This window comes from Piliocolobus tephrosceles, chromosome 14, assembly GCF_002776525.5.
Source record: "Piliocolobus tephrosceles isolate RC106 chromosome 14, ASM277652v3, whole genome shotgun sequence".
Taxonomy (NCBI): Eukaryota; Metazoa; Chordata; class Mammalia; order Primates; family Cercopithecidae; genus Piliocolobus; species Piliocolobus tephrosceles.
Genome location: NC_045447.1, coordinates 85,621,219 through 85,629,405, shown reverse-complemented (window position 1 = coordinate 85,629,405; position 8,187 = coordinate 85,621,219). Strand labels below are relative to the sequence as shown.

The window sequence follows — 8,187 nt, the reverse complement described above, 5'->3', positions numbered from 1 at the left end:
ACACATAGGTTACCTAAAGCCTTGGAAGTAAATATGATACCCAGGGAGAGTATAGAAAATGAGAAAAGATGAAAAAAAGATGACAGAATCCTCAGAAAAAAACCCACATTCAAGGAGCAGGCACTGGATCATGGGACTCCACTGTGAAAGAAGAGTTAGGGTAGAAAGTCTGATGGAAACATGCTCATAGGGACTGTAGACATGGACACCATGGGAGATTTATTACTCCTTTTGTTTTCACCTTTTGTACTTAAAAAATCATCTTAACAAGGAGCAATAGTAATTTCATAATAATAAAAAGGGACTTAGGAAAAAGTCAGATGGAGAAAGAGCTTAGCAGCATGAATCAGGCAGAGGAAAAAGCCTTTGGAATAATTGTTTAAGATGTTAGGTGATCCTAAAATATTGCTGTCTCCCTATGACCTTAAGGAAAGACAAATCTCCCTTCCATCCCAAGTTGTGATGAATAAACCCACTCCTCAATTGCATGTACATTAATTGCACTTCTTCGGCAGTCAACACATGTATGAAGCAAATGTGGATTCTGAAAACATTCACGAAGTGAGGAACCACAGATCAACCTATCGATCCATGTGAGAAGCCATCTGGCGGAAAGTAAAGTCTGAGGTCAGGAAGCACACCTCAAGGAGGTAGGAGCAAAGGGGAGAAGAAACCTGGAGGGACTAAGAGCAGAAGAAATGTATTTGTTCATTCAGCAAATACTCAATAAGTGCCTGTTATGTGTCAGGTTCTAAGTGAGATATTGGGAATGCAATGGTCAACAATATTAATGTGGTTTCTGTCCTCAACAACCTTCTGTATTAGGGAGGATGCAGGCAAGTGAAAATAGAGTCACAACAGAATGATAAATGCTCTGATGGATCATTGCCATGGGAGCACTTAAAACCCCCAAGGTTAAAACCCATTTATGCCTAGTGTTCCATTATTGGAACTCTAAGTATGTGGGAGTTTTTTTTTTTTTTTTTTTTTGAAATGGAGTCTTGCTCTGCTGCCCACGCTGGAGTGCAATGGCATGATCTCAGCTCACTGCAACCTCCCTTTGCCTCCCACGTTCCAGCAATTCTCCTGCCTCAGCCTCCTGAGTAGCTGGGATTACAGGTGCACACCACCACACCTGGCTAATTTTTGTATTTTTAATAGAGATGGGGTTTTACCACATTGGCCAGGCTGGTCTCCAACTTCTGACCTCATGATCTGCCCACCTCGACCTCCCATATGTGGGAGTTATTTATATCCTACTGCTCAAGATCATTGCCACGGTCTGATTGCGAAAATTAAAAAAAGTGCAACCTCAGGCATAAATGGGTTAAAGGGTCTCAGACAGTCTGGTTGTGGTGGCTCACTCCTGTAGTCCCAGCACTTTGGGAGGCTGAGACAGGTGGATTGCTTGAGTCCAGTAGCTTGAGGCCAGACTGGACAACATAGTAAAACCCCATTTCTACAAAAAGAAATATGAAAAGTGGCCAGGTTTGGGGGTGCATGCCTGTAGTCCCAGCTACTTGGGAGGCTGAGGTGGTGGGAGGATCACTTGAGGTGGGGAGGCAGAGGTTGCAGTGAGTCAGGATTGTGCCACCACACTCCAGCCTGGGTGACTCCACCCTGTCTTGGAAAAAGAAAAAAAAAAAGGAAAGGATAAAAAGGACCTAAGACAGACCTGGACGAGAGATGAAGGAGGAGGTAGTGGTGATGGTGGTGGTGGAGGTATGCATGTAACTCTGCCACTGACCTTACCTTTCCCCAGCTACTTACCTGGAGAGTCTTCTTAGGACAAAAAGGTAACATTTTCCCCCAATTACTGTGCTTATAAAATTATGATGCCTCAGCATAGATATATTGATGTTTCTGTGACTGAATAAAGAAATTACTGTTATATTGATCAAAAACAATAGCTAAATATTATGAATCTTCACCCAACATCCGAATATGCCATTCAATTCTGCTGGAGAAGCCTCCTTCACTTTAGAAACTGTGTGGTTCCCATACGTAAACCGTATGAGAAGCTATGTTATGGACAGAGGCTGGTGGATGCCAAGACAGACCATCACATGGCAGCTGTAGCTGATTATAGCCTGTTAAATTTGTAAAGACACACGTCATTGTACCACTCTGCTTCAGCGAAGCCATACATTCTATTCTTGAATGTTTGGGGCCTGAGTTCCCCCAAGGTTTCAGCTCTGAGGTGGCACGTCTCATTGTTGTGTAGGGAACCAGGGACATCTGAGTGGTATCTCCTTGGCTTAAAAATGGGGAAAATTGCATGAGCAAGGGATTGAAACAATAGACTGAGTTTAAAATATGTAGCCCTAAAGTTTTATTCTCATTGTCATATGGCCCTGAGCCTATAATCTGCTAAAAATCCAAGTGGCTCATGCCTATAATCCCAGTACTTTGGGAGACCCAGGCAGATAGATCACCTGAGGTCAGGAGTTTGAGACCAGTCGGACTAACATGTGAAACCATGTCTTTATTAAATACAAAAAAATTAGCTGGGCGTGGTGGTCCTTGCCTGTAATCCTAGCTACTTTGGAGGCTGAGGCAGGAGAATTGCTTGAATGCGGGAGGCAGAGGTTGCAGTGAGTCAAGATCGTGCCATTGCACTGCAGCCCAGGCAACGGAGTGAAACTCTGTGTCAAAAGAAGAAGAAGAAAAACATCCCAATCCAATTGCTGGCAAGTTTTTTATTAGTTAAATGTGGAAATTAGTACATGTAAAATGACACCAGGCCACCTACATGAAGGGCTCACCTCTGTCCCGTGGGCTTAGAGATGCAGAGAGGTTTAAGGGAGAACATGACATAAGACCTTACCTCTCTGGCCCACGTGGTGTAGGGTGGGGGAATCTCTGAGAAGGCTAGAACTGTAGAATTGTGAGCATTTAACGAGAGAATGCTATGAGAGCACTTAGAATATGTAATAAGCACTCAATAAATGTTCTTCTTTTTCTGTTTCCTAAAATCTTTTCCCTCATCACCCTGGCCCTCAGATCCTTCCAGCTCTTCTGCCAACCTGTTTGGGGATATAGAACAGGCTTTGTGGAAACAGTTCTATGATAACAGGGCCACAGTTTCTACTCTGGCTTCAGGGCAAGGACATAGTTTTCTCAAACTAAATGATGGTTCTAGAGTATTTTAAACCTTGAACAGAAGTATCTCTCCGACTTTTTTTTTTTTTAAATTTTAAAAATGTAATACTTTATTGAGGGGTTAAGATGCCATTGTGAGACAGGATAGAAATTTAACCATGAAGGCCTTTCAGTGGCTCATCCAAGGCCACAGAGCAAATAAAAACCATGTCCATGATATAGAACATCTGAATGGGGTGCCAGAAAAGTCACAACTCAGAGTGTCAGTGATTTTTTTTTTTTCAAGAGCACAAATCCACGTTTATTTATTGACTTTTCTTTTTTCTTTTCTTTCTTTTTTCTTTTTTTTTTTTGAGATGGAGTCTCGCTCTGTCGCCCAGGCTGGGGTGCAGTGGCCAGATCTCAGCTCACTGCAAGCTCCACCTCCCGAGTTTATGCCATTCTCCTGCCTCAGCCTCCCGAGTAGCTGGGACTACAGGCGCCCGCCACCTCGCCCGGCTAGTTTTTTGTATTTTTTAGTAGAGACGGGGTTTCACCGTGTTAGCCAGGATGGTCTCGATCTCCTGACCTCGTGATCCGCCCGTCTCGGCCTCCCAAAGTGCTGGGATTACAGGCTTGAGCCACCGCGCCCGGCCTATTGACTTTTCATTAGTTTAAATCCTGGAGGGGTACAGCATCACTCAGATTCTGTGTCCAATAGCATTAGCAGGAAGATTGCTTCGGAATTTGACATGAACCAGGCCACTGTTTCCGTGGGCCTGAGTTGCCTTTCCCCAGATTACTCTGGTTTTGTTCGGTTTGCTGCCAGAAGTCACTGTGTTGTTCTTTGCTTTGTATACATAAGCGCATCTCTTGCCCAAATAGAATTCTGTTTCATCTTGGGCATAAACACCTTCAATTTTTAGAAGAGCTGAGTTCTCCCTTTGGTTCCGGAGACTCCGCTTATAGCTGGCAAAAATGGCCTTGGACCACAGCCTTCTAGACATAGTTCCTTTTAGAAGTCCTGTTCCCTGCAGGCCTCTACAGGAGCCAAGATGGCGGGAAGAGCAATGATTTGTAACTCCTGGGTATACAGTAATGTAAGTAAGGGTCCCAAACCCTGTCCTTCGCAGGTGTTCGAGTCAGAGTCCAGGTTCCTCACAGTCAGATTTCTGCCCCTGTGGTTGTGTCTGCTTCAGCCGTCGTCTGTGAGTGTTAAGTTGGGATTTCTCTTTTCCTCAGCCACCGGAAGTGCCTGGGTTTCCTCACACACGTCACATCAGGTCACCCCATCAAGGCCCAAGGACAGATCATTGGGATGTTGTGTGCAAAAGAGCAAGGCCCTCATTTATTACAGTGTTTGTTCCCTGCCATCCTTCCTTCCCTCCCTTCCTTTCTCATCTGAAAAACAAAATGAAGGAACATCAGAATGATATCTCCTAGGCTTAAAAATGGGAACGCTGCATGAGTAGGGGATTGAAATGAAAGACTGAGACTAAAATATGTATTTTTCTCACCTAAAAAAGAAAATAAAGCAGAAACAATTTGGAAGAAGTAGAAAGATAGCTGAGTTAGGAACCTAAGTTCAGCCATTTCTATTGCTAAGTGCCAAATGTAGCTCTTCATTTCTTAGAAGTGAAGAAAAACTGCTTAAGCAGTCCAAGTGTAGAAAATGGGCTATCTTAGCAAGCTGGAAATAATACATTTGTGAGTAATTCTAATCCTGCAGAATGTATTTTAGAAGATTTAATGAGAGAGAGATAAAAAGTGTGTCCTAGTTCTCATCATCTTCATTTCTTCATTCCTTCTTTTCATCAAACACTATTTGTAATTAAATAAGATTGCATATTTTCTTGTTTGTTGTCCTCTTTTCTGATCAGACTATAATCTTCTTGAGGGCAGGGACTATGCCCACATTGTTTACTACTGGATACCCAGGGCCTAGCACAATGACTTTAAATAGAGTAAATGCTCATAACTTTTGCTGAACACATGAGTGAATAAAAAATTTTGAAATGGTACATTTTCTGATAACATACACAGGTAAGTAAATGCAGTCAAAAGAATTCCATCAAGAATGAGATCAAGAATGACATTACCTCAGATGTTACAATTTAAGAGATCAAAGACCAATAGTAGCTTAGCAGCCTATATTTGGTTTTGCCTATCAGTCTGTTTCCAATGGAGCTAAGATACTGAAGAGTAAACAATTAAGAAGGCATTACCAAACAATATATCTAGATCTCTCCTACACATGTAACTTATGGAACTAAATATCACATTTGTGTCATTTTTTACTAAGGGATTCACAGAACAGCCCCCGTAGAATTTTTCTGTCTTAGGTGGAAAGACAGGGATGACCATATCCTATCAATGATGAAAGAGAGAGGTGACCCATGTAAATCCAAATGATGAGTCAGTGATGGAGATTCCAGAATGACTACTGAGTTGTGAGGCCCTCCCTGAGTCACTGAATTCCTCTGAGCCTCGTCTGCATGGGTGCATGGGTCCTATAATAGATGGCCTACTATCTGTCTCACAGGGGTATTGAGAGAATTCCATCTCAGTAGATGTGAAAGCCTTTCAGAGACACATTACATAAACATAATACAAGAAAGCATTTTTATTTTATTTTTTTGCCTGCCAGCATGTAGTTCTGTGTTACTTTGGGAAGCCTAAATTGCTGAAACGGACCTAAAAAGTAATGTCTTCAATGAAAGAGGAGTTTCATTCCTTCTCACATCATAGTCCAGACTGGTTTTGGTGGTGAGAGCACTGGTAGTCTGGTGGTGGCTGAGGATTCTGCTCCATAGAGTCACTGAAGGACTTAAGTTGACTGAAGCTCTGCCATCCTTAACATGTGACTCATGGTTGCTGTGGGCAATGCCTTTGTCACTCATAGGAGTGACAGTGAGTTTAATGGCCCAGGCCTGGAAGTGGCACTATTGACTTCTATTCATTGGAGAGGATTTCTTTACATAGCCACTCCCAAAGTCAAAAGAAGCTGGGAAGTGCAGTGCAGATGGGCAGCCCTGTGCCTTCTTCTCTAATGGAAGTTGAGAGTGGGTTTTGGTGGGCAGCCAGCAGCCTCTGCTCCTGTTCTTTCATTCTGATGAGGTCAAATCTTCCCCTTATAGGATCTTATAGCACCATATACCTCATATCCTTTGTACTAATCAAAGATACAATTTTACATAATATGTTTATTTGATTAACTTTGCACCACTGAACACGGGCAAAGGTCATACTTCTTGTCATCGTGTGTCTCCAGCACTTAACACAGTGCCAGGCTTGCAATACAACTTCTATAAATATTTTTTCCATGAGAAAAATAAATGAACCTATCAAAGATATTGGTTAATACTGAAGAACCTCAAGTGAGACTGTCTGGATATGTCTGATGAGGTGTTGGGGCCTTGCCCTCATCTGGCATCTCTTTGTGACTTTTGATACACTTGGGGAAAGGAGGTATGGTAGACAGAATTCTAAGATGACCCCAGTGACCCTTGTGCTTGTATAATCTCCTCTCTTTGTGAGTCGATGGATATGATGAGATATCATTCCATGACAAGGTTATCTTGTATGGCACAGTTGACTTCAAGAAAGGGAAATATATTCTAGGTGCATATGACCTATGACTCAGATGAGTCCTTAAAAGGGCTCTGACCAGGTGTGGTGGCTCACACCTGTAATCCTAGCACTTTGGGAGGCCGAGGAGGGTGGATCACCTGAGGTCAGGTGTTCCAGACCAGCCTGGCCAACATGGTGAAACCCCATCTCTACTAAAAATACAAAAATTAGCCAGGCGTGGTGGCAGGCACCTGTAGTCCCAGCTACTCCAGGGGCTGAGGCAGGAGAATCACTTGAACCTGGGAGGCAGAGGTTTGCAGTTAGAGTAGATTTTAGGTGTTCTCAGTATGTGCACGCTCACACACACATGTGTGCGCGCACACACACACACACCCCTACTCATAAAGAAAAAGGAAATAAAAAGGTAACTCTGTGAGGAGATGGATATAAATTTGCTAGCTGTAGTAATCATTCCACTATGTATATGTATATCAAAACATGTTGTATACCTTAAATACATAGAACACAATAAAAATAAATAATTTGCTAAAAAGCCCAGAACAGTTAATGTCAAAATGTTGCTCCTTTCTACTTGCCAGGATGAACACGGCATCTGGACTGGGGCCGGGCATGAGTGGATGGAGAGCAGGACCACCGGTCATTTACACAGCTTGTCCATTGGCAAGCGCTGCTGAGCCCAGGCAAATCATCCCTGGATTGAGGGTGAGTAATGATAATTAGCCTACCTAAGGTTAAGGAAGAAGCCTGTAGTATAAGGGAGAGGCAAGTATATCTGGCAGACTCAGAGGAAGAGCAGAACTTTGAAAAATAATCCACAGTACCATCCAGAGAAAAAATGTTATTCTCAAAGGATTGCATGAAGAAAAAATATATTTCAAAAGGACCAGACCTCCTAGTGTCTGTCCCTACTTAGTTATACTTGAAGAAAGAGAAAACGCAGATGACCTTGGCTCCGTTCTGTCCACTTCAGTGCCATTTATGTCCCTTGTAGTGTCACTGCTGGGGGTCAAGTTGAGGTATTTGGTTCTAGCTTCTTGGCCTCCAAGATTTTTGCTGTTTCTGGGTATCAATATGATTTTTAATCTCTCTTATTAATTATAATGATGAAGCAAATATGGTCCAGGCTTGGCAGTGTGTTATAGCTGCCTTTGATTTTAGAAATAGATTATGTTTTTATCTTTTCCACTTACAATGAAATTTTGTTGAAAAACTTGGAGGGTCTATGCTGGGGCTGCCGTTCCAAACTGAAGGTCTCATCTTAAGTTCTTTTTAATAATAGTTAATAATAGTAAAAAATTTTGTTTATTCAAAAATTACTAAATTCATTTAAAGTATTTAAAAACAAATTAGTTGTTTTTATAAGCAAGAAGTTAACATTACTGGGTAAGATCTCCTATTTCAGAATTTTGTTTAGCCTGGCACAGTGGCTCATGCCTGTAATCCCAGCACTTTGGGAGGCCGAGGCGGGTGGATCACGAGGTCGGGAGATTGAGACCAGCCTGGCCAATATGGTGA

At 42.4% G+C, this 8,187-nt stretch overlaps 1 pseudogene; it reads right to left on the bottom strand.

Annotated features, from left to right (window-relative positions):
- Positions 1-3,782: 3,782 nt before the first annotated feature.
- Positions 3,783-4,088, bottom strand: LOC111543269 (annotated as a pseudogene).
- Between the last annotated feature and the right edge of the window lie 4,099 nt (positions 4,089-8,187).